Genomic DNA, 26,983 nt, shown 5'->3' with positions numbered 1-26,983 from the left:
GGAATAACAATTTAATATTCAGCATATTGTCTGAAAATGCCAAGCCTCTTGGCCAGGTGTAAGAGGAAAGCAGTGGCCATTTTCCAGACACCAAGTCGCCATTAGGAGGGATGACGCTTACTGAGATGTGTCGGACAGTTCTTGGGCCCTACTAAAGGGTCACAATGTTTTTGCTGCAATTATATAATTCATTCAACAGAGACATTGAATAAAATCATATTGAACAAAGTTCAACCTCTTCTAGTCACACTATTGATTCTTTTTTGAGGTCTGGCCCTCTAACAATCATTTTATATCACTATGAGTGAAGCCCCTTTTTTTCTGTACTTCATTAATCATCATGTTATATCACTATGAGTGAAGCCCCTTTTTTTCTGTACTTCATTAATCATCATGTTATATCACTATGAGTGAAGCCCCTTTTTTCTGTACTTCATTAACAATCATGTTATATCACTAGAAGTGAAGCCCCTTTTTTTTCTGTACTTCATTAACAATCATGTTATATCACTATGAGTGAAGCCCCTTTTTTTCTGTACTTCATTAACGATCATGTTATATCACTAGGAGTGAAGCCCCTTTTTTTCTGTACTTCATTAACGATCATGTTATATCATTAGGAGTGAAGCCCCTTTTTTTCTGTACTTCATTAACGATCAAGTTATATCACTAGGAGTGAAGCCCATTTTTTTCTGTACTTCATTAACAATCATGTTATATCACTAGGAGTGAAGCCCCTTTTTTCTGTACTTCATTAATGATCAAGTTATATCACTAGGAGTGAAGCCCCTTTTTTTCTGTACTTCATTAACAATCATGTTATATCACTAGGAGTGAAGCCCCTTTTTTTCTGTACTTCATTAACAATCATGTTATATCACTAGGAGTGAAGCCCCTTTTTTTCTGTACTTCATTAACGATCATGTTATATCACTAGGAATGAAGCCCCTTTTTTCTGTACTTCATTAACGATCATGTTATATCACTAGGAGTGAAGCCCCTTTTTTTTGTACTTCATTTGCTACAATTCAGACTTATCTTTGTATCTTTGAACCTTTCTTTCAGAATTGAAGAGCAAATTTCCAAAACTCCATAGCATTTCCAAAAGTCAAAATTTAGTAGTTTTTGAGATGAGACCACGAATGACATAAAGTCAGATTTTCTCATCATATGTTACAGTATTGGGAACCAAAATTCACTCAGTCCTCATGTAATCATGTAATCCAACGAAGAACCTTTATTAAATTTCCAAAAGTCACTGATTTTCTCAAAAATGTATCCCATGGACTGAGTTTTGGAAACTTCGGTTGTCATTAATTAATTAACAGCACAGACACACATTATAGAGGCTGTCTTTGTTTATAAAGGCCACACTTAACAACGCTCTTCGGGACATTGTAGATCCTCTGTAGCGCTGCATAGCGTAACGCTTAATTAAAACAGACTTAAAGCGCTCACACAGCCCTTCAGACAGTAAGAACATGAAGCTGCACTGAATGTATGGCAATGCCACACAGACTTTTTCCAAAGGCACATATTGAATTACTTTGCCGTCCCCTGGGGGGGGGGGGGTGTGGCTATCAGCAGAAAGCTGCTTACTGGCCTTTATCTACACCACAGAATGATGATTTAAGCCGCATTTATAACGAGCTCGGAAAGATTATCTGAATCCATCTTCTTCTGTCCATTGTGGATGCGGACAAAGGCGGCGTACTGCTTCTGCATCGTGTGACTGGCCGGCGGGTTCAGGCGGGGGTGATGCCTGCCCCGCGCGGTCGCTGGAGGCAGCGTACATCTCCTCTTCCTGCCAATAAATACCTTTTCTTTTATCTTTCCGATCCGTCGTTAATTCATGCCACCGACAGCGATGACCAGCATCCTAAATCTGCAGCTTCATGTTTACTTTGCTACTCGGATGCCTACTAATAAAACCATGTTTAAAAACTCACAGATTATTTATGCACACAGACATAAACATTCTGTTTGCAGAACTTTACAATAAATGCCTTATGTTGTGCTGTTTCAAAACATACCCTCCTCTGACTGTCCTAGCAGAACAGAAAGCAGGAAGGCAGTTTGCATTGGTATGTATTGGAAGGATGTGTTCAGACTGACTGCAGTTTAACTCGTGTCAGATGTGCTAAATCATGCATTGTCAGGTTCGCGGTTTATTTGGAATTTAGCACGACACTGTCATACCTTCACGCCTTACCTTCATCTGTGAATCTCTTCCTCATTCCTGCATACAGCATGGACTTCAAGGTCTGGAAGCAGAGGTAATACTCTCGGGTAAACTGCCCTGCAGTTCAGAACACTCCTTTTGTCACAATGACACCTCTGTTACCACAAAGTTTACAAACTGGCCTTTACCTTAAGCACCTCATAGGCTTTCAGATGCATACTTTCACCTTGCCTCTGCATCGGTCACACTGCTTTATCATAATTTCTTATCCACAACCATCAGTGTCATGAACAAAACCATCACATTCGTAAAGGAATTTGCACATCCGATGAATTACATTTTAAAACCATAGCAAGCACTCAGTGGCCTGATGCTTTATTTGCAAGCATTAACGACCAGCAGCCAACAGGAGAAACCAAATACTTGCTCACCCAATAGGTAATATATTGTTTCCTCCATTCCGGGGTCATGCACGTCTGCAGGTGATCCGAGAATTTCATGGGTGCCGGTGCTGGAATAAGCAATGGCGTGCTTGGAACTGCCGCACTCTTCCTCGCTGGTGGTTCCCAGTAAAAAATGGTCGTACCTGAATATCTCTCAAAGCAGGAGCAGAATGAGTTGAAAGGAGGGAGGGGAAGAATGAGAACAAGAGAGAGAGACATGATGTCTTTCACGCTGTTTGCGCGCAAAGAATCACAAAGCCTTTAATAATTTAAAGAGTCAAGCAGCAATTGACAGACTAAAGGCCACACGACTAATAGGCAATCCTCAGCTCTTCATGGGTCCCAGTATAAAGAATTAGATGCTGAAAATGGAAACCGGTCTCGTTCAGAATCAGTGGTATCAAAGGATACCTTTCAAAGAGTGTACTCCCTTTGCCAAAGCATATATAGCATCCTACGCACAATTGTCCTTGTGCAATAATTATTGCTGCTAACAAAGACCTGCGCTATTGTGCCTGCCCCTTTCAGATAGAGTGAAGACCTGTCAGGGTATCCATGCCCCTCCGGCAGCCCTGCATCCAGATATAAAAACTGCTAATGGAAGTAGACGTCAACATTGAGTGATTCCTTCAAATGATGCAAAAAATAAGACCCTATGAATTATTGCTAGTGAAGGAACAGAAAGTACTTCGCTTCTGCCTTTATCTGGCTGCTTTCTGCTCATTCCGGGTATCTCCTGATTCACATTGTTCTTGTGTATTGCTAGAAATTTTGAAGCTGGAAGCAGCCAGCTGCTCAGCATAGTAATAATCTGCCAGTAGGACCACAATTAAACCAGGATTTAAAAATGCAGATTCGTTTAAAAATACAGAGTGGTCTCATTTTTTCCACAGCTGCACGAAAACCGTTTGAATTAACCATTTTGATTAACAGTTTTCCAACAGCACATATTTTTTGATAATTGTTGTGATACGTGAAAAGGGACCAAATTCGTCAGCAAAACGCTGCTGCATAGAGGGAAGACTCTATAGCCGCAATTTAAAAGTGTTATAGATGTCCAGCATACATAGGAAGCAGCTTCGTGGTGTGTTCATAAATTACACAGAATGTTTCCAAGAAAAATTATTATTCCAATAAAGGATTATTAGGAAGCCCATTAAGTAAAACAATAATAGTGAGCAAGCAAATAAATTGTGAAGCAAGTAAGCTACTGAACAAGATATATCGGAGAAACACAATCACCAGCACAAAATATGGAGCTACAGCAGCTTGGAGTAGCGTGTGTATATGTGCGTGAGGATCGTTCTTCCACACCGAAATCCATCATTTGCTGTCTCGCCGATATTTGTGGAAAACATCCCTTGAGGTGCCTCTTCACAGATCTGAGATCTGCCGACAGGATTGGGCCGGCCTTGTGCTTTTCACCATGCTCGTCGTACTGATCGCGAATGACTCGTGCCCAGTGAAAAGGAAGATTTGTTTGTTATGGCGCAGGTGGGGAAAAGAGAGTGACGATCCACTGATGGTTCCAAAACAAAGGGGTTTATTAAGGGAATGAACGAACTGGAGGGGAACCTCAAACTAAAACAACCATGAGGGGACAGAAAACAAAAAGGGAATAATATCGCTAAAACAATAAGACAAAGCACAAGTAAGAAACCACAGGGACTAGCAGACCAAACACTCAATGACATTCACAATGGCAGACTGACGAGCAAGACAAATGCAGGCACTTAAATACACAACTAATGAGGACTAGCAAAAGACAGGTGCGAGTCATTAAGACAATTAACCAATGAGCATAGTGCAGGGAAGCAGGCCATAGGTGGAGAAACTTAACCAACAATTAACACGCACAGAAACAAGGGAACTTAATACCAAAAACTAAGAAATTAATAAGTACGTACTGGGAAATAAACACTGGGAATATTGACACACAACTGAGGGCTGACAGTAGGAGAGAGTAGGATCACAACAGAATGGAATTAAACCAGAGACGAATAGGATAAACAACTGAAACACTAGAAAAAAACAAAACATGACTGCATGGTTACTGTCTAGGCACCACACACTCAAGCCACTGAGCTATGCAGCAGCTCAAGGAATAAGGGAAACACACTAAGGACAATGACAGAGGGAACAGGATGACCAGCGACCCTGACCTTGGTATCCTGGGATCACTCAGAATGGTTATATTCTATTATCATTCACACTGACTCCTCTAAAGGGTCAACTGGACATTAAACATGGCAGCACAATGTAGATCGCAGGGGCTTCTGTTAAGCCAACTTTAGGGGGGCTTTGAAGATAAGCGCAATGTTTTGCTGTGCACAATACTTAAACCCATCTATACTTGTTGTCAAAGAAAGGTTATTTGACTTATTTTTCACACAGAATGGGAAACGGCAGAATTCCATACTTTAGATACAGAGATGCACAAAAGCGGCCGGCAGAACGTGTGCTCCGGGTTTTAAAAACGGGGACGTTTTGGCCAGCTATTCATAGATCACTGATCCAGGTCATGAGTTTTCGAGGGGGAGTCCCTGCAGCGCGGTTTACGGTCCCTTCTGCTTCCTTCAGGGCTTCTGCCTCAAAGCGGGGCGTCGGCTGTGACCATCTAAGGAAGCGCAGTAAAACTGCTGAAGCACAGGCTGCTCTTAACATCCACACCTTCATGATAGCTGTCATAAAGCTTTATGAGTCATGTTAAAGTGTTCTCTAGATCTTCTACTTACTCTAAAATAAGTGGTTGTAATTTGCAAGTATATAGTGTAAGCCCCAATTATTCATTTTCGCTGTATGTACAGGTCTTAACAAAACAGCATGTCAATACAGCCAAAAGGCAAATCGCCTTTTGCTTTGGACACGTTTTACATCTATATTAGCTGTAAATGAATAAGACCAAACAACATGCTTTTTGAACCGTGTTATAATACGCATCGGTCTTACATGTGCACTTCCTTGTTTTTCATTCAAACATATTTTATATATTTATTTTTGCAATATTTTTAAATTTAAAATGACAGTTATATATTGTTCCCGTTTATAACCAGGCGCGCTGAGTAAAAGTCGAAAAACCCGGCGTGCCGGTTCCGACCCCCACCCCCCGAGGTGGTTTCCAATCAATATAAAGTGTGTTAGGCAGCCAGACAGGTGCAGCTAACCTGCAAAAAGGGAGACAGAAGGCGACGCACGTACAGGGAACACCAGACCCACCAGGGGGCACAAAGTACGTTTCTACGTATTTTACAAATACGGCAATGAAAATTACTTTAATACTTTCATGTACAGTGTTAATGTAAATTATTACGTTCATTGCTAAAAAGTTTATTGTAACATTGTAGTTTGTGACAGGATAAATATTTGACTTTCGATATTTTTATACGACTATTATTGTTCTTGTTGATTATAAAAGGTGATGGTGATGTGTAATTATACTTACACTAGGACAACTGGTCAGTGAAAGCTGTATTGTGTCATTATAATTTTATTTATGCATTGTAATCCCTCTGGTCTTAAATGAACCCGTATATGTTTCATTTTTGCCTTTATATCATGAATATTTGTTACATTGTTACATGGGCAGCTGCAGTGTGCATTAGTAGCCACAAGAGGGAGATAATGACCACCCTAAAACGATTATGAAATATTTTACTCCGTTGATGGATTTTGTCGTCGCTCTGACACATGAGTTTTCAAAAAAATGTTTACTAGCTTTTATCATTCGCAGCTAAAACGTTCTTGTTTGGTATGAAAATAATACAGTTTTTTGTTTAGCTCGGCAGCCCTGTCGCCTTTACTGCATTTCCAAGACGACTCAAATCCATTTGGGATCAGACTCATTTGTACACTGTGATGCTCCGTGGCCTCATTACTGGAGCTCGCACTGAAATGAAATGAATCTTGGGAGGGGAAGCTGATCGCAGGAGGCCTGCGTGCCATGGAGATGTTTGTCCTAATGCTGCTACATGTTGCATTGGAGGGATGGCCCTAGATATTTGGGGCCCCATGAAAGCATATCATATGGGGCCCCCAACCCACACCAACCCAATTATGTTTCCAAGGTTTGTAGGGTCCCTGTATTTCAGGGGGCCCTTGGAATCATCCTAACAACCCCCCGTCCCCTTTTCTGGGCCCCTCTGCTCAGCGGAGCTGTTCTGAGTGATTTCTTTTTAAAATGTATATAAAGCATGTTTAGCAGCAGTTTTCAGAGCAAATTCTTCAGTCATCAAATTTTCAGTCTAAATGCCATTTTTGGCTTTTCAAATGATAAAGATTCAAGGTCACCTTAACAGCACAGTATTTGCAGTGACATGCCCAAGCATTCAGAGTCGTAAAAAAGAGTAATAATCAGGGCTGGCAACTCATCTGGCGTGACACTCACGTTTTCTGACTCTCACACATCTGGCGTGACACTCACGTTTTCTGACTCTCACACATCTGGCGTGACACTCACGTTTTCTGACTCACACATCTGGTGTGACACACGTTTTCTGACTCACACATCTGGGGTGACACTCACGTTTTCTGACTCACACATCTGGTGTGACACACGTTTTCTGACTCACACATCTGGGGTGACACTCACGTTTTCTGATTGATTGAAAATCTCACACCAGCCTGCTGACCAAAGTTGGCAACCCTGGATAAACTGTATATAAAGTAAGAATAAAACACGACTATGTACGCTGGATTGCTGACTTTTGCCGGCTGGTCCAGCATATCGGCATTTATGCTGCAGTGGATTTCTGCCCTTTGTCCGTGACAGGCCATGGAAATTTCTGGAGGATGGGAGAATCTGCCACTTGTCTCTCTCCCTCCAACAGATGTGCTGTTTTGAGTCCAGCTTGATAACAAACAGACCATATGGTAACAGCAGCAAGCAGATCCTTTAGTAAACTGGGGTTTGCAGCCAAGATGTTGCTGCTGATTTCTTGCATCTAAAATGGTCATTAGCACTGAATGAGTTTAGGCCCGTACTTAAGGGAGAATGTAGAAAAGCTGCTATTTAAATTTAAAGAGATGCACTTGATTTTTACCGCTGTCAACTGAATGCAAATACAGTAGACATACCTATACTTGGCAAAATGGTCGAAAATTAAGAAGCTAAGAACTTGCATTATCCTCCTGAGACCCAAGGAAAAAAGTGTCCTTCAATTATAGGTTATTTGTCTTTGGAGGAAATAAGGCATCTTACAATTTAGATTTTTTCAAATTTATTTTTATTTTTAATTTCACAGCATGTCCTCCTTAGTGTACAACAGGAATAAATATGTTTCCTTACATCAGTGAAAAGATAGATGCAAAAACAACACGTCCACTACAATGGACATAAATGAATGGGTGGAGTCTCAGGAGGTTAAAGTAAAAATCAGGTCCAAATGTGATGTTTAATGCAGATGAATCCTCTATTATTTGCCGTTAGACTTTAACCATTTTGAGGTCTTGTGGTCCAGATGTCAGCCTTGTCAAGGTTTCGTAGTACAATATATCGGAGGATGTTTGCCAAGAATTCCAATTTAAATAACATTATAAAACACTTTCCTTGGTGTGAAGTGAAGCGGCGTAAATCATAGTCGTGCCTTATTCATAAAAATGCTGTAAAAATCCCATCAACATCTTACACTAGAGATTCCATTTCTGGAACAGCCATGTTCCAGAGACGCAGGAATTTCGAAAACTGGGTCCATCAGAGGGTGATGCTGACGAAGGAATACTTATAAGCCGTTAGGTTTTTAATAGATCCGTCATTTCAATGTCACAAATGTCTTTAGAGAAGAAGGAGAGGACAAGCAAGGCGTCATAGTATTTTTTGTCACATGAGGCTGGCTGACGGCTTAATCTTTTTTTATATGTCCGTAACATAGGGTTAATGACCATTAAACCCCAGCTGTAGATTCGCCGTGGCCCCCAAAGAGCCTCTGACCAATCATCGGTGTGACCGGTGATGTCCATGATGTAGGTTCAGCCCTTTGTCACACTGAGTGCCTTAGTGAATCCTCTGGGGGGGGGCTGCTTTATCACTAGATTCAGACTCAGCCGCCCAGTGTGTGTTAATATTGTTTCCGTGGACTGGGGGCCAATGAGCTGCCCGCACAGGGCTGACTGCAGGAGAGCGGACTTCCCAAAAGGTTACGCTTTTGGCTCCAGTCCAGCCACTCTCCCATTTCTTTAAATCTGCAAGCAGGACTAGTGGGGGCGCTGTGTGCCCCCCCCCCCCCGGTCACTGCGGCCCTCCTGTTGTCCTGCCTTCTATCACATGTGGAGATGTTTTTGCCCCCCTTCACGGAGGAGACACTCACCGGAATGATGAATGCAGCGTCATCCTTGCTGCCAGGCTGGCCGGTGGCATGTAGGGGGGGGGGGGATGTCCTGTCATAGAGCACCCCCCCCCAACCTTGCCCTCGGTATGCGGTCTGCACATCCATCAGCATGCACCAGCCGCAATGCGTCCCCTATCACCCAGGCGGCCATGACGTCAGCAAGGAAACAATTACCCCCCCCCCCCCGCCCGGGGAAGCTCTCCGCGGAGGTGTGCACCGGGTGGCCAGCTGCTGTGCTGATGCTGATCTCTCAGGAGTGGTCGTGGCGGGGGGGGGGTCATGCCATTCACAGGGACGTGTGTGTGTCTGTTCACAGCCTGTTTCCATGTCACTTATTCCTTTACACTTAAGCCCAGGTCATGTATTGTCCATCAAGGGTGTCAAATTACAAGTTAGATAATAAGATGAAATTGTTAAATTTAAGGTTTATTCTACAAAGTCCCTGTATTTAAAGGTTAATTTAATCAGTCTTTCATTATATATTCCTTGACATATATTCTTCACACATCTGGCTTTTCCTTAAGCCTCTTTCACTACTGACCCATGTCATAATTCTTGCTGTGCAGCGTCAATCATACACTTCCTGCCTTCTGCAGTGTAAGGGGTCAAGCAGGTCTGGGAGGTACGGAGCCGCCCCCGCTTTGAAGGTTCTGCCCTTCTGTCATGACTCCAATAACTAATCTTAACCATTTTCCCTTCTGAAACACAATCCTGGCAGTTAGCTGTAAGGTATCTGAGCATGACCGGAACTGGGGAGCCCTGATTTAGGTTGCATTGTTTTTTTATTTAGATTAAAATACTCTCACCATGAATGTAGCGCTTGTCAACATAACATCTGTCATGACTCAGGTCATTAACCACTTAGGCATCAAGCAGCTAGCTGAATTTCATGCAAGCATTTCTGTCCTGCCCAGAAGGGAGTACTCCCAGCGTAGCGTAAATGAGTACCTGACCGCCCTGCCCAGAAGGGAGTTCTCCCAGCGTAGTGTAAATGAGTACCTGACCGCCCTGCCCAGAAGGGAGTACTCCCAGCGTAGTGTAAATGAGTACCTGACCGCCCTGCCATAGAAGGGAGTACTTCCAGCGTAGTATAAATGAGTACCTGACCGCCCTGCCCAGAAGGGAGTACTTCCAGTGTAGTGTAAATGAGTACCTGAATACCATCAAGCTTTTCAGGGTAGCTTAGCTGTAAGAAGCACGGTAAAACTTTTCTGAACACTGTAGGCTCTGAAAGGTGAGCTCTCGTAAGCGAGATCAGATAAGCCTTCATAGACACTGATAATCTCGAAAGCATGCTCTATTAAGTACAGCTGGTTTTCATAAGCGTTTGATAAGCTTTTGTAAGCACTAGACCAGCTTGCTGGCCAATGTGATGCTCATCATATTGATGGTTTTTTTTCTAGAGATTTATTTCTGTTACTATTCACATGACCAAACCAATGTCAATTTTATTTTTTTTTATAAATTCTGTGAAGGAAAAGTGTCTCTCTTCTTGCTTGTGGCAAAATTCAAAAATCACAAAATACTAAAATCGCAAATATGTAATGTGGCCATGGTCACTGTCACGTTAGCAGCTTTAGAATGTTGATTTGTATTCTGTGTCTCTTCCAGCCACATACCTGCTCAAAATCCCTATGTGTGCTGTGTATCTATACTGTGTGCATATACAGCCCTGGAAAAACTGAAGAGACCACTCTATATTTTTAAACAAATCTGCATTTTTAAATCCTGGTTTAGTTGTGGCTCTGCTGGCTGAGGCTACGCTGAGCAGCAGGATGCTTCCAGGTTCAAAATTTCTAAGACAGCAGGACACAAGAATAAGGTGAAGCAGGAGACACTGGGAAGGACCAGAAACCAGCCAGGTAAAGGGCAGAAGCGACATTCTAATGGGAGAGATGACTGTTAACGGGAATGGGAAAGATTAAGTGCAGGTATAAAGTGCACTGCTAGAACAAGTTCATAACAGGCTCCTATAAGCAGGACTGAAAAATTCCATAAAGCAAGGAAGAAGCCCTTCACTAATGAGAAACAGAGAAGAAACAGGCTGCAGTTTGCAAAAAAAAACAAAAAAAAAACAGAACTCACAGACACACCCCCACAAACTGAGAAATGGGTAAACAAAAAATGGTCTATAAATTTTTTCTAAGGCTGTATATTTATATGGATTGATAATTATGTCATCATTTTGGTAATTTATACAAATTTGTCATTACCGCACAGTAAACAAAATGTCTTGGAAATAGAATGTCAACAATAGATGGAACAGGGATCGTATTTCAATAAATAGTTAAAAAATTTAAATAAGCGTTTTCAAATACTTGTTTAGCTAGGGGCACAGGTTCTGAATAATGCAGGGACCAGCCGTCACCGATCCTTTTGAACTGCCAGGTTATGAAACAAAACGCGCTCACGAGGGAGAGGTAATCATTTGCCGGGTTAAGGCCCTGTAGCTTGGCCCCCTGGGACGGGCTCTGATCCCGCAACAGTCCCTGGCAAAGTCTCCCCAGGCAACGCACAGGCCACAGCCTCCATCACGGCAGGCCGCCGGATATCTTGACCGAGATGGGACACTGTCACGAGCCCGTGCCAGAGCAGTTGACTTAGAGCCAATGAGTTCTTTTATGTTGTCCGGTGCCGAAATAGCATCAATGCCTTTAATACACCTGCTGTTTTCCCCTTCTTATAGCATATGCCTCTAGTAGCTACTTTTGGTCTGGTGTCAAGGTCGAGGCATAGAGGTCATTCAGTTGGGAAGTAAGAAATGAGTGCAGTGACAGCACTGGCGCTCCAGAGATATGAAACACAAGAGAAGTTTAACAGCGAGAGCGAAGGCAGTGAGATGCGAAAGCGAGCCGGCTTTTCTGTCTGCGCATTTTCACCGTTTTTAGCTGTTTGTTTGTTGGTATTTGCCGGGGAGAGAATCTCAGTTCTCAGGCTTATGTGAGGCTCCACTTTGACTGTGTATGAAACCTGAACATATTTTGTTTACCTTATCCTTCAGTAAAATAATAAAAAAAAATGTGCATGTTGTAGTGTTTGGCAGCAGCGCCGCTCCCGCGCTCAGTTTAGAGTAAGCACCCTTATGTCTTGCTTGGCTGGGCCCTGCATGTCAATATGGTGTAATGCTTCCAGATGGCTGTACTGCTGTATGAATGTAGACCACAGCTTGTCCTGCTCAGCCTCCTGCTTTCCACTGCAGGTCTCGTTCAGGTTAGTAGTCTGACCTTATTTCCCTCCCACTCCACTCCTTCACTGTGAAATGTCCCTTCTGGAGAAACGTTCTCCGCCCGGCATGTGGTAGCTGCTGAAAGCTGTGAAGTCATGCTACTGTTAGACCAGCCATCTCTAACCACCACTAAATGCTTCCATGACAACTCGAAATTCTCCAGAGAGAATTTGAGATTCTGTATTACACAACATTCCCTTTTTTTTGTGAATGTATTGTTATAGTGAACCGACTTTCTTATCCTAAATAAGTGTGGAAATCGATACCTAACAAATAAAATAAACTTCCAGTTTGGTTGAAGAACTGGAAGATTGCCAGAAGGTTTCAAATCAGGAGAATCAAGCTCTTTGTCTACTGCAGATTGTTATTCTGTGCTAGATAAACATTAATAATAAGCTTTTATATAAGTAACAAAATGTCTTTGTACCGCAAAATAGCAGCTTATTATACCTGTTTTGGCATTTAACCTTTAGCTTGCGAAGTGCAACTTAAAAGTAAACCGATTCAATCTGCAATATATGCAAAATTGTTTAGAGTCCATGTAGCCCTGGAAATGCTTTTCACTGTAGTTACTACAAAGGTAAATGTACCTAAAGCGGGTGATTTCTTCTCTTATGCAGTGCATGTATTTGTTTATTATAGTGGTATGTTAAGGAGTACTTGTCATCCCTGGATTAGGAGTCTGCCATGACACAGTCGGCTTAGATGTTCGTGAAGCCCCCAAAGGTCAGTTTTGTGTAGGGAACCCCACCCCCCGCCAACCAGTACGTGACGTCATGCGATTCACCCATTACAGCAGCTGACGGTTTGAGGGAGGACCAGTGCTCTCCGTGGTGCTGAAGCAGGGGCCCCTGGCGCCAAGATGGCTGACTGCGATGATGTCACCGGGAGACTGGCCACTGCATTCTCAATCCCGAGGCTCACATCCTGCACTCCTGTGGCACATATGGCTTGATGAGGGAGAAACAGTATCACTGGTGCTAGTGCTACGATGAGACGCCTTATTTTCAGTAACACTTTACTTAAAGCTCTCATCTATAATGCATTATAGATACCTTCATAATATGTTATAATGGTCAGTACTATATAAGGATGTATTAAGGATGCTTTATACTGCATTATAAAGGTACCTATAATGCATTAGAGAGCTTGATGAAGCATTCATAATGCGTATTAAACATGGTTATTGTCACGTTTTCGGCAGGCAGGTGAGCAGGGAAGCAGGCGAGAGCCAAAATCACGGGTAATCAGGGTCTTTAATCCTTGACTGACAGACAGGTAGGGACATCTAATGGACAATACACGACAATACATTGCTGGATCTGGCATACATGGGGAGACGCGGACTAATATACACAAGACAAGGCAAAAGAAACAAGAAACAGCTGGGCACAATCGGGGAAGCACACGTGGATAATGAGGGGGCGTGGCACACACTAGGAGCGGACGGAGTGGGGCGTGACAGTTGTGTTATGCCTTCTTATAAACATAGCCATGTTTATAAGGCTTAATGAATGCACTATAATGTGTTATGAATGTGTTCATAGATTCTTATAGACTTGGCATTCATAGGAAGTGTCACCATGCTACCCTCTAAGAGTTCTGCCCTTAAGCACATTTCGCAGAATTTCATGATTTAGGAACTAGATGACATATTATCACCAGCCGGCCAGTTTTGGGTAGTACAGCTCAAGACCCATTTCATGGGTGTCTCGTTGGTTCAGGGAGAGAACATTATGACACCATCAATAAGTAAAGCCATTTCATTCTGTGTGACACACTTTCCTGGTCAGCAAAGGTCTTCTGAGTTGAATCAGTTAAAGAGCAGGACAAGGAGTCTTTATCCAACACCGTCTGTTTACTCTGAGTGGGCCAGTGAATTTGGTGCTGTTTTATTGCAGTTTCATAAAGGTCTGACCAATCGTATACCCTGGATATCACATGTCTTCCTCTTTCCAACACTTTCTTCCTAAACCTTGGGGCTCCTCCCATGCTCGCAGGGAACCTCATATTCGGTACGGCTTTCTCCATGGGTACGGTGAGTCATCACCGTTATAGACCATCATACCAGGCCAGAACGCTGAGGGTAACCTGTAAAGGCTGAACAGAGACATCATGGTGCCTTTACTTGTCAAAACACCCACACTTTGTCAGATTCTTATTTTTTTGTTAGTGCTCTAAGACTGAATGGTACCTTTATAAATGTTGTGTGAACAGATTTGGATTGAGAAGGCTGGGTTTATTTCTGTGGCTCTGATGGCAATGCCAGTTGCTCCAAGGTCAGTAAGGATACGCTGATGAATAGAATGAGGTATAAATTAAGCCTGCAGTATTTTTTTTCCGCATGAAAAAAACCTACCCACCTGATCGTCGTGGGAGATGCAAGATTGTGCACTTTGGGCATTTCCGAGAAGTAATTCAGCCCTTATAAATGCATTCAGTTTGAATGAAAAATAGCTAGATGGAAACTGAACCTTTCAACCGAGAGCACATATGCAAGCAAGACAGAGAGCTGGGCCTTTGGCTAACTCTAGACTCTATAGAGCCCTGGGAGAAATGTGCATTAGGCTGTCAGATTGTTCTTAATCCTGAACATCAATAAAGTTATGTCAGGATGCTCTCTTACTCTTGCTTTGTTGATTCTTTCTCATGTTCATCGCTGTGGCTTGAGAGATCGCCCCTCGGGCTGTAGAGAGGTGATGGTCTTGGGGTGGGCATGCTGTTGAGTGGGGTATTGTTCTGCTTCCGTGTCCGTGGAGATGTATTGGTTGCAGAGAGAATTGTCACTGGTTACTGCAACCTGATGAACCTAGAACAGCTTCATTCATAAAATCAGTTTGACAGCTCAGTTCATTCTGAAACACTGGGTACAGTATTGTCTGTAAATTTTTGAGCACCATGGATAAACAATTTATCCCCCTTTTGTAAAAGAAAGGGAAACTGTAACCCTTTAATGACAAAAAGTAGTATACAGTAACTGGCAACTGTATCTTAGGCTTCCAACAAATCGTAAGATCGCTGTGATTTATATCCCACATTAGATCTTTTACAAAGATATTTTCTTTATTCTCCAGATATTCAGCTCTTTTCTGGCCTCTTTTGTTCTTCATTACACAGCTGATAGCTCAGTGGGAGGCACGCTGCTCTCACGCTGCTCTCACGCTGCTCTCTCACCTCCGGGCTTCTGGCTTTTGTTCATGTTGCCAGCTGTGTCTGTTGTCCCCATGTAGGTTTCCGCCAAAACTCATGCAGTGTTGATGGGTCACGTCTGTAAAGTGTGTGTATGTGTCATGTGATCGACTGGCACTTATGTGACGTACCTATCCATCCTGTTTCGGCCTTCTGAAATAAGCAAACGTAAATCTTTACTTTCAAAATAAATGCTTCATGTTTTATTGCACATTGGCAAATATTTCTTTATGCCTCCTGGCACTCAGCATAGCTGTCTTTGTATACCTGCTTTTCCAAGCACTCCATCATTCTTTTCCTAAGGGGCGGACAATTTTAATTTTTAAATACGTTTTGGGGGGGCTTTCCATTTAACAAACACACCTAGTGTTCCAGGATTAGAAAGATATCGAACCAAGTTAGTCTGAAAAATCACCTGGATTACTTTTAAGTTGCACTACGCAAGCTAAAGGTTAAATGCCAAATGTCCCCTACAATGTAATATGTTTTTTGACATTTTGTTGACATGAAGATTTGTAAATTGAAATCAAAAAAGTAAAAATGGCAGAAGTCTCGTATTTTGTTTGGTTACCTATGATTAAGGTTAGACCTGGGTGGAGGTTAAGGGCGCCATGTTGGGATTAGAGTTTTCCCCATAGAAATGAACGGAGAGTCCCCACAAAGATAGAATTACAAACCTCTGTGTGTGGATGTGTGTTTGTGCGTGAGGCTCACACAGCACACTGAGGCTTTGAGTCTGCTTGCAATGTAATTCCGAGTTTCTAAAGTTCAGGGGGCTGCATTTTCCTCAGCCACCCCCTCCCCCTTCTGATCCACAGCTCTGGTATACATATACAGTGTCTGCATCCGTTGCTCTATCATGCTGTTGTCCTTCAGAAATAAAAATGTCTTTTTTGCATTTAAGGCACAGAGCAGGACTCCCATGCTGTTTATTGTGAGACAACTGCCTGTTTTGCATACGCATTTTATTTATACGGTGTCTCCGAAGTCGCATATGTTTGTGCAGATGATCTGGCTGATTGGCTGTGCGGTGCTTTATTTAGCACGCCGAGGTGAGGGTGGCTCTGCGTTTTGGCACAATTTACACCATCCAGCCCTTAACTGCGTCCTTCTCAGCCTTCCGGGGAACTCAGGACCTGGGTTGGTCCCACTTCTTAGTTTTGTTTTTTTGGTCCGTCTGTCTCTGCAGAAGTATCCGCTCGATTTGTGAATTTTACAAACCTCCTGCCGTGGACCCCGGCCAAGAATCAGATGGTTAAATTTCATGGCAGCTTCCCAGCATCAGAAGCACGGCTTCCGCTCTCTCGCCCGCTGCGGACTGTGGTGGGGGTATCGAATGGATTAAGCGGTGCTTTTGTGTGACGCGTGCCCCCCCCCCACCCCTCGGGAGGATGGCTCCCTGCTAACTGTGACACACTCCGGGCTTGGGGGGTGGGGGCGACCACCCAGGCGCGAACACCTTCGCCGGCTCACCGCCAATCGCATCGCTCGCATCCATTATTTAGTGCTCCGCACTTGTGGCCTCCTGAAATTTCATCCCTCTCTCTTCATCTGTTATCAGAGGAGCCATCTGGGCAGCGTCATGCAGTAATGCGTGTGCCCCAGGCTCACGGTGATTATATAGGGAATTAACTGTAATACATTATATATCTTAGAAGGCTATACTTGAATGAACTTGTGACTAAACATCGGTGGCTCTCAGCTGGCTGCTGCACAGGGAAATCGGCAGTTTTGTGTTGGGGGGAATTCAGCCTGCCTGGTCATTTTCAGCTGAGCCTTTTTCTGTCCTGCAGTGCTGCAGAATCAGCACGTGGCTCCACCCTCCTTGTCTGTGTTTAGGAGACCGGCAGGGGGGAGACAGTTCTGTGTCCACTTCTGGCATTTCTTACAGAAGTCCGTGTAACAGCCCCCAGCACTGGCTGATCCGCTCTCATTAGGGTAAAATCCCCATCTGCAGCAGAACATCCACCCACCTGGGCGGAGTGCTGCCACCCCCACGTCCCGATGGTCCGCTCCGTCCCAACAGCCAGGTAGACCGGGTCACGGGGGGTCATCGGGGTGGGAATAAACCCCGACTCACGTGACAGCTGCAGGAGCCAGCCCATCTCTACATCAGCTCTGCTTACGCTATTGTCAGTAAGAGGGGCGGGGCAGGGCGGGGCGGGGCAACCTGCGTCTGCCAGAGGCACAGCTATGCTAGGTGGCTTCTCTCCAGACATTGACACGATTCACTGAGATACACTAGAAGCAGGATGGAAGGTGTTCTTGATGCAGAACGGCCGTCAGCAGGAGGGCACTGCCTGGCAAACGGCCCAGCATCCCACGCACTCCAGAGCCCTTGGTCCAGAATGTCGGATTATGTTACTCCGCTCCCGCAGCGCGTTTCCCCGACTTCCTCAATGGGACACGACCCTTTATGCACCTTCTGGACATCTCTCAGTACAGCGAGCAAGTGTGCGTCCAGCACAGCGTAGAAAATGCAGATATGGTAATGGCGGTCAGTATAGTTTTATCGTCCTTTGCCCAATTTACTGCTCTCCAGTAAGACCAAACCATATGGAAGCATATTAGGGTGAGTAGTGTAGAGCTTATGGTGTACCGGCGGGAACATGGCATTAGTTCTTATGGTGTACCGGTGGGAACACGGGATTAATTCTTCATAATCCCAGAGCCACAAGGTTCCACGCAAACAGTTTGACCATCAAGGGCCATTTTAATCACACGAGCCACCAGCCTAGTATTTGTCGGGCAGTTTGCGTATTGTATTTGTGGATCTATTTAAAGGTTTTGATTTTAATTAAATATTAGCAAACTCTGACCAGAGAAAGACCTTTTCTACATTTGGAAATAGGACCGTTTAGTTGTTATTATTATTAGTATGTTCTAACCTTTCAAATATCCTTGTCTCTTTTTGAGTTAAAGCTGTTAAGCATGGAAGAGTATCCAAGACAGACATCTGTACCTAGTCTAGATTTAAAGTCATGGTCACCAATGCCACCTTAAAGGGAAGGACAGACCAATACAAATGAGCAGATTTTTATACCCTAGTAAATGTAAGTAGCTATTTGGGGAAATCAACATGAAACATATTTGGGGGAGATGCATTGGGCTAATGTGACCATTAAAACCATTAGATGACACTGAGTGGCTTTAGATGCACTCATTTTAATATAGTCACATATATGAGTTTTTGTCGCCTCTTATATTTAAAAATGCAAATATTGCAACATTATTTCCCTAATGAATATCCCACCTGCTATGTTAAAATGTAGCAATTATTTATGCATCTTATTAACTTTGCAATCCTTTTATTTGCAGTCCTTGTGAAGTTTTGTTTTTCAGTCGGCTGCAATTAGGAACAGCACCAAAGTCAAGTTGACGTACAAGTTGGAAAAAACAACCCAGTCAGTCTTCTGGTTGGCTGCGGTCTTATGGTTGACTGGGATGGTGAATTTACCATGTGTCTGCATATGGTGTCGCCAATGGTTTGCTCTTGGAAACTGTTCCACACATGGACGGGAGACCATGGAACCCTTTGTTCCATAGCGTGTGCTTTGGTGACTGGATGGCCTGGCCCATGTGGGAAGGTGACAAGGGTCTGCATGGCCGTGTGTATTTTCCCTATAAGGTCACAGTGATAGCAGCATGCAGGGCAGGCTAGAGATGTTGAAACATATATGAAGTGTGTGGGCGCTGCCTTCATTCACACCAGTTATTTTCAGAACCTACTTCTGGGTGTAATTTAGCAGACGCCAGTGAGTATGTGGGCTATTTATCCCGTTCAGAGATACTTACAACACAGAACTATAAACTCAGGCACTGTAAGTTGGAGCACAGCATGGAGCTCATTTGCTACCCTCTCCAGTGCTTGTCTCCTGACATGCTGTGATGGAGATGCTGGCAAGGTGTGGTGTATCTATTTTGTGGAGGTCACCTTGCGAACGGACTGTCACTGCATGGCTTGCAGAGGATCTTAATGGAGCATATTGGGCTGTGGTCAGCATTGAGCTACATACCAGTTCATCAGAGATGGTGGAGAACAGATCTGAGATTTATGGTCCTGAGGCATTGCGGATTGGCATTGCGGATTGGCCTAACAGGACAATAATGCTTCTGTTGAAGAAGTAGCTTTCCAGTCATGGAAACAGCTTTTCCAGGCAGCCACTTTGAGTTAAGCATGGCACCCTGGCCACAGTGTCACATTCTGTAGAAATTGTCTCTGATCTCTCCATGGTATTGGAATCAGCTCAGCCTCAAGCACATCAAAATCTGCCATGGCCTGGTCTGAGTCTGACCTGTTCTGGCTGGGACCTCATAACTTTTTATTTTCACTTCCATAACCTTACTAATGATGGAACGCAGGGATGTGGGGAAGTATTTAAATAGACCACCAAGCTGTGTATTGGTCTGTACATATTCTATGAGGATGGGGGTACATTTATTATGAAATAGCCTTTGCTTCTCATCTTCATTTCCTCATTACTCCTCCTTTAAGAGGAGTAGAAGACTTACCTGTAAGGTTAGGGTTAGGGTTAGGTGTCTGGATTGGTGAGTGTTGATTGATTAAACAGCAAAGTCAGAACCAGGACTTGGTCTGCAATTGTTGGGTTTGAGTTATTGCAGTTGGTTGCCTTCTCGGGTAGCCCAATAACATTCTGCATTATTTTTCAGCTGTGCAGCTAGTTGATGTGTTGCACATTAAAGTCATCTATGATCAACATTAATGGAGCAACAAGATAAGTAGCAGAATCTGAATGAAATTCTCACACTGGAAGATGGGAATATGTGTGAGAATAACATTCGCAGAATACACTGGCACAAGCCTTTTTAATGCATTAAAAGTAAAGCACATTATTTATAAATTTAGGATTGTTACTGTCCTTAAGTAATGTCCTTGAGATAATGAATACATGGATTAGATTTTCTGTATTGTACGCAGATATCTTTATATTCTGAATGTTATTCTTTGTCATTTGTAGCACTGAAGATTTTACTGAGATATCCACATCTGTTCACTAGCTATCCAGGTTCACACATTCAAATGTGGGCATTGTTTGTCTTTGTCAGTGCTATACAGAGAGATATTGCCACAATGAAGGGAGTGATACTTAGCATTCATTACTCTGACAGGCACTGCTTCAGTGCTATGACGTTGTCTGAATCCAGACTGATGCATGTCATGGGTATTATGGGATTTTAAAGAGACAGCCAGCTGCTGAGTACTGTATCTAACATGATAAATGAAGACAGAAGTTTTGGGATGAATGAATATTAAAAATATGGCTCCAGATTACACTTCTTGACTGGATACTGATGAACATACTTTACGTGTGTTTTCTAGTTACAGACAGAAACTTTGTTGTAAGTATGAGATCCAGTGAACTACTGTACAGGATGTGTAACCAGTTAATTTGGTTAATTTAATCTGGAAAACCCTGACATCTTATTTTTGGTATTCTGATTTGATCAGGCTACAAATTGAATATAATGCATATATTTTCTTATTCTTATTCTTATTCACAGTTAGTTGTTTTAGCAAACACAAGCCAGGGCTGTCCTACACAGCTGTACAGAGACTGGCTGAGGTTGTCGTCAAGGGCAACAATAAGTTATATTTAGAATTATGTCTGATGGTGATGAGGTTTATAAGAAGCATATAGTTGTATGGCTCCCATATCAAAAGTATAATTGTGTTCTTTTTATGCTATTTTGAAGATTTGCTGTTTCTTAGAGGCTGGTGCCCTACTGTTTAATGATAATTGTGTTTTAAGAGTATATTGTAATACTAATAAAATTACTGTTAATATTTCAACTGAATAGGACAAGTGGTTTCAGAAAATGGATGGATGGATATTCCATGTGATGTGCAATTTCTTTACAGAAAACTTTGCTCTGGTATTGAAAACATATATTATTTGTGTGGTAAATGCCCATTCCAAATGAAAATTTAAGCGGCTTAATTTAGCACGAGGTAAAAAGTGGGAAAGCTGATGGATTTGCTGTTACTCTCTGTGCTGAAGAAATCACACTGTTATTGAGTGACGAGTCCTCGTTCAGTACCGAGCAGCACACCTCCTTCACATGATTGCCAGCTCTGCTCCTTTTGTGTGCAGCGTGTTGAAAGGTTCAAAACAAAGGATGTCTGTAGCACTTAGTGCTTTGTTTCCAGCGTTTGATGTGCTGAAATGAAAATCCTTGTGAAATCCCTCTGCCTCGCCTGCCGGCATCAGTAAAATGGAACAAAGTGAGAAAATGTGAGACTGCATGGTTAGAACAACAAGCTTCTGGATAGGAAATTAGTGAAAGTAAACTGGGAAAATATGCCTGCCGTCAATATTCATCTTTTACACCTGTTACTTTAAACCTGATCTTGTTTTGCTCCAGAAATAAAATATGTAACCATGTTCACTGTACAGTAGACAGGAGAAAGAGTATAGATGTGTGCAATATATCTACAGTGTTCTTAGAAGTGATATTATTTGGTGTGGGAGACCAATGCTTGTTTATGTAAAGGTAATGGATTGTGATGTATTCACTACTTGGCTTAACTTACTTGAGTCCAGCAAGATGATTAAGACTTAATCAATTTTGACCATTGCATCCATTTTGAGGATGAGTTTTTGCGTTGACTAAATCAGTGTTTCCCAACTTGGTCCTTAGGGACCCCCACTTGCTCCTGTCCATTACCCAGGAGGGAGCAAAAATGTGGACTGTCTGGCAGGGAGCTCGGAGGGAGCAAAAATGTGTACTGTCTGGCAGAGAGCTTGGAGGGAGCAAAAATGTGGACTGTCTGGCAGGGAGCTCGGAGGGAGCAAAAATGTGGACTGTCTGGCAGGGAGCTCGGAGGAAGCAAAAATGTGGACTGTCTGACAGGGAGCTGGGAGGGAGCAAAAATGTGGACTGTCTGGCAGGGAGCTCGGAGGGAGCAAAAATGTGGACTGTCTGGCAGGGAGCTGGGAGGGAGCAAAAATGTGGACTGTCTGGCAGGGAGCTGGGAGGGAGCAAAAATGTGGACTGTCTGGCAGGGAGCTCGGAGGGAGCAAAAATGTGGACTGTCTGGCAGGGAGCTGGGAGGGAGCAAAAATGTGGACTGTCTGGCAGGGAGCTGGGAGGGAGCAAAAATGTGGACTGTCTGGCAGGGAGCTCGGAGGGAGCAAAAATGTGGACTGTCTGGCAGGGAGCTCGGAGGGAGCAGAAATGTGGACTGTCTGGCAGGGAGCTCGGAGGGAGCAAAAATGTGGACTGTCTGGGGGCTTGCAAGGACTGGACCAAGAAACACTAAACTAAAAATCTCACCTCTAGAGCCCATGATTAAAAAAAAAAAGTGTAGACAAGCAATGGTTGCATTGTTTTTTTTGTCTTACATTTTTTTCTGCTTTCAAAAACAATAATAACCCCCCGTTTTTCTTTAAATAAATAATACATCAATACGAGAAGGGAGGACTTAGCTAAGAATAGTGGGAACATTTTGCATGTGCAAACACAGGAAGCAGGTCTGGTCCATTGCTTGTATGTTAAGCTGCCGCCATGAATGACGTTGTTAGTGTGCTTGAGCTGCGCTGGGAATTATTTTGGGGTTTGCAGCTTTTCCCACCTTCAGTTATTTTCAAGTGTAGAAAGAGTTCTTTAATTATCAGTGTCACGTAGGCAAGCGGGTGAGCGGAGAAGCAGGTGAGCGGAGCCGTAGATACGGACAAACGGGGTTTATTCGGGGAGACAGAGCAGACAGCAACAGACATTACGAAACTTCAATGACAAATCTGACGCATACGGACTTAGACATGGACTAAATACACCAGACAGGCTGAACTGAACAAGCAACAGGTGATCACAAGCAGGAATTACCACGAGGTAATGAGGGGGGCGTGGCACACACGAGGATCGTACGAGCCGGACGTGACAATCAGCCTGTACTTATCCAGTTTTACATTTGCTTATTGGAACCTCTGTTCCTCAAGGGACTGATTTCATACATGGAAGTAAAGCACAGCTGGTATTTTCGTTTCTCATTCAGGTTATTCTCTTGCACACACAGGCTCTCCAGCCTTCCATCTTCATGAATTACCAGGCAGCCTTCCTTTGGCCGGATTGGTTATCTTCATTAGGCAGGCAAGTGTGGCTGTTGGTAGCTTATTTCAATCACGCTGCTAAATGGCATCTTCTTTATATCCACAGCACTGATGTGTCCCAATTTTTGGCCTGGACATTAAGAAAAACATTAACATGAATCAGAAAATATGATTTAGAAAGTTCCAGTTGCTTCTGCAGTAATTCTATTTCAACTGCCAAACTGAGCCATCAAACAGATAGATTTTGTACTTAGTCACACAGCGTTTGGGAAGGATAACTGTCAGTAAACACTTCATGTAGCCATCAGGCAGCATGTCGTTCAGCTTCCAGCTTCACCTTTCACCTCTTTTCAGCTTTAAGCTGATTTATTTCTACAACTCTGGAAGAAATTAAGACACCACTGAAAAATTTTCAATTTCACTCATTTCTCAATTTATGGGCATGTACACCTGTGTAAAATATACATTTTTTTTTCAAACTCCAGCCTGGCTCTTCCCTACTTCTCAGTGATGAAGGGCTTCTTCCTTGCTTTATGGGTCTTCAGTCCTGCTTCTAGGAGCTTGTTATGAATTCTCCTAGCAGTGCATGTTGTTGAAGGTCACTTGAGGTCACCCTTCAAGGCACTGCCGGATAAGTTGACGGTCATCTCTGGCATTAGAAAGTTGCTTCTACCCTCTATCTGGCTGGTTTTTTGTTATTTCCAGTGTCTCCTGCTTCACCATATTCTTGTGTACTGCTGTCTTAGAAACTTTGAGCCTGGAAGCAGCCTGCCGCTCAGTGTAGCCTCTGCCAGCAGAACCAGGATTAAACCAGGATTTAGAAATCCAGATTTAAAAAAAAATATAGAATAGCCTGTTAATTTTTTCCAGAACTGTGTGTGTGTGTGTGTGTGTGTGTGTGTGTGTGTGTGTATATATATACGTTTAGCAAACATGCTTTATAGCTGTGTCTGCAAAATTTTAAGTGTGTGAAATCTAACGTTTTCCATTCTATTTCTGGACAAAGCAGAAGTCATTAATTTTATCTCACAGGAGTGCTCCAGTGTCACTTTATCTCAGAATATTTTAATCAGATTACTAGAGGGGCTCATCTGCTCCTTCCCCTTGTCATTGGTGATTATACATCTCATATAATTAGTATTTAATTTGTGTGTTTCTTCTTATGCTGTTTATCGCTCTAATGCTTTTTCTTTGCCAGAAATAATTCAAAGTCTCTGCTTTTCACAATTCCTCTGTGTCTACCAAGGAGAAGCAGAAGATAAGTTCTGGGATTCACTTCTCCACCGAAACGCTTTCATTTCCACTGTGCACATCACATGGGAAGGAGAGCTGGGCTCTGATATCTAAAGCCCTGTTTGGTGCCACCCCAACCCCCACCCCCCTGCCCCCAATGGACCATAACAGACCATAATGTCGGCCTATACCTGGTGGAATTTATTTATGCCAAGGCCCCAAATGACACCTTAGGGCCAGCAACTGTGGGCAGGTGACCTGATTTCTGGAGTAGGTAGGAGAATCATAGGAGATAGACGGTCAGTAAGGAGAATGATGTCAATAAGATCAGGAAGGTGGTGACATTAATTTGGGCTCCATGCTTTATGGTTTGGGTTCCCGACCAAGAAAGAACTTGCTGGGAAAGATCAGTCTTCCAAAGTAGCATTATGCTGACCCTGTGCTGGTACCGAGGGCTGAATGGCATACAGCAGGCAGTGCATTGCGATAACCAAACAGAACCGGAGGGCGTGCACCTATAACAAGGGCTGAATGGCATACAGCAGGCAGTGCATTGCGATAGCCAAACGGAACCGGAGGGCGTGCACCTATAACAAGGGCTGAATGGCATACAGCAGGCAGTGCATTGCGATAGCCAAACAGAACCGGAGGGCGTGCACCTATAACAAGGGCTGAATGGCATACAGCAGGCAGTGCATTGCGATAGCCAAACGGAACCGGAGGGCGTGCACCTATAACAAGGGCTGAATGGCATACAGCAGGCAGTGCGTTAGCCAAACGGAACCGGAGGGCGTGCACCTATAACAAGGGCTGAATGGCATACAGCAGGCAGTGCATTGCGATAGCCAAACAGAACCGGAGGGCGTGCACCTATAACAAGGGCTGAATGGCATACAGCAGGCAGTGCATTGCGATAGCCAAATGGAACCGGAGGGCGTGCACCTATAACGTGCTGGGACAGGCCGACTTCACGGTGCCCAAACTGTCATCAAGGATGGGAGGAACATCGTCTGGCAAAGAATCAACATGACCCACGGTCAGCCTTTGACTCTGACATGCCAGTGCACTACAATAAATCTAAAGCAAATTTGACCCAAAAGAACTGGGTTAAGCCACAAAAAATATGCACAGTGCTCAGAGGAATACAATTTTTAAAAAGTTCTCAAAGAATAGACAATAGGAATTGTGAAGTATATTGCGAAACTGGCAAACAGCAAGAACATCCATCAAAAGAATTTCAACTTCCTGAAATACATTCAGAATTTTTTTTTCACTTAATAAGCAGCCAATCCAAAATTTAGCTAAAGAGATATACTGTGTACATTTTTATACTTTTGTTCCAATGAAACTATTCCAATGAGACTTGATAAGCTCACAGTTTAAATGTGTTTGTCATTCATCAGGGGTCCTGTTGTCTTTTGGTCAGACAGCAAGGTTACAGTACATCTGGTTGTAAACAATAGTATCATTTAGCAAAGCTAAAGCCACGAAGGGCCGAGCCGATTTGTATGCAATGGGGACTGCTGTTTGTTTCCATTAAAAACACAGGAATATTCCATTTGGCACGTTACACGTTACGTCTGAATGGAAATCATTCTCCCCATTTATACAGTTCATGTGTACCAACAGTGAACCCACCTGGGGGCTTAAACCTGCATTTTGGTAAACTGTACCTGGATAATCAGTGTAGCTCTTGTAATGAGGGTGCCGGGTTTGACTGTTCACTGAGCTCCTCCGCATGCCCTCTACCCAGCATCCTCGGCAAGCTGGATGTTTTTTGCCCTCTGGCTCAGCATGGAAATTTTAACCTTTAACCAAAGCTGGTGGAGATTCTCCCAATCTCCCAGTAAATTGTGCTGCCTAGCCATGAGCTAACTAAAGGTTTGAAATAAAAATCATGTGATTAAAATGATTTGTCTCTAAAAACCCTGAATGGATAATAAAAAGACCTGTAATTAGTGATCTAATTAGGGAGATGCAGCGAAAACCTGCATATACAATGGGCCTTTCTGGATAAGACCACATCTGTCTTATTGATTTCCAAGTCTCACAAACAGTTAACATGCCTGAAAACATGCTACATCTTTTACAGAAAACGAGCGTGAGGACAGAACAGCAGAACCAAGAACTCCAAACTCGAAAGTCATACCATAGAGACTCCTGTTAAAACGGTGGCCCAGGTAACTGGGGCAGAGCAAAACACAACACATCAATATAGATCAGGAATATATAGATGAGGAGTTCACCAGGAATGACGGGTGCCTGGAACAAGTCAATGCAGACAATTAACACTGACTAAATAAGCTGAAAATGAAAAG

This window comes from Paramormyrops kingsleyae, chromosome 2 (genome assembly GCF_048594095.1).
Source record: "Paramormyrops kingsleyae isolate MSU_618 chromosome 2, PKINGS_0.4, whole genome shotgun sequence".
Lineage (NCBI taxonomy): Eukaryota > Metazoa > Chordata > Actinopteri > Osteoglossiformes > Mormyridae > Paramormyrops > Paramormyrops kingsleyae.
This window is presented reverse-complemented; position numbering follows the sequence as displayed.